Below are 861 nucleotides of genomic sequence, written 5' to 3'. Positions count from 1 at the left end.
TATGTATGTATGTATGTATGTATGTATGTATGTATGTATGTATGTATGTATGTATGTATGTATGTATGTACGTATTGTGCTTGTCTCTCTGTATGTCTATGAATCGAACTAGCTCCCTAACTGTCTGCATGTCAATCTCTCTCTCTATATAGTTCATAGATGAGAATCATATATTCTCTGTATAGAATAGACTTCGTAGTGCTCAAGAGATTTAAATTTGAGCGGGTGTAGAAGTAAATGTACCTCGTTACATGCCTTAGTAATCTCCCTCATCCTTTGATCCAGTCAATTTTATTTCCCTCAAATAATGGCCGTTCTCCCTCTCTAGACTTCATACAAACTAACATAGTAGACTACCATTCACATACTACCTAAATCATCCTACTCTCTTCCTGCCACCTCGACTGCTATAACTCCCTACTAGCCTTTTTATTACACCTCACTTCTGAAATTAATTTTCTCCCCACTATTCCCTTTCTGAATACTTCCACAGTTCCTTCATCTCATACAATTATCTCTCCCAAAAACCATTCCATCCTTGAACGTCTTTCCTTCAACGTCTCAAATGTAAGATCTCTTCTCTGAAGACGAAGACTCGTCTCATCCTACGATGGAATCAGTCTACAAACGTTACTCTGGACCACTCCAGAAACAGCTGTTGGATTTGAAATACTTTTTTTTCAATCTCTTTAATTCTCTATATCATTTATATTCTGTGTAAGTAGGAATATCTTCTGCGCAAACATATATACATCTTTTGTATTCCATATTTCTAATATACTTTATATTTTGATCCGCCTAACTTGCTTATCCTCACACACACACACACACACACACACACACACACACACACACACACAC

The sequence above is a fragment of the Octopus bimaculoides genome, chromosome 3 (genome assembly GCF_001194135.2).
Source record: "Octopus bimaculoides isolate UCB-OBI-ISO-001 chromosome 3, ASM119413v2, whole genome shotgun sequence".
NCBI lineage: Eukaryota > Metazoa > Mollusca > Cephalopoda > Octopoda > Octopodidae > Octopus > Octopus bimaculoides.
The sequence above is the reverse complement of the archived record's forward strand: the minus strand, read 5'-3'. Positions refer to the sequence as shown.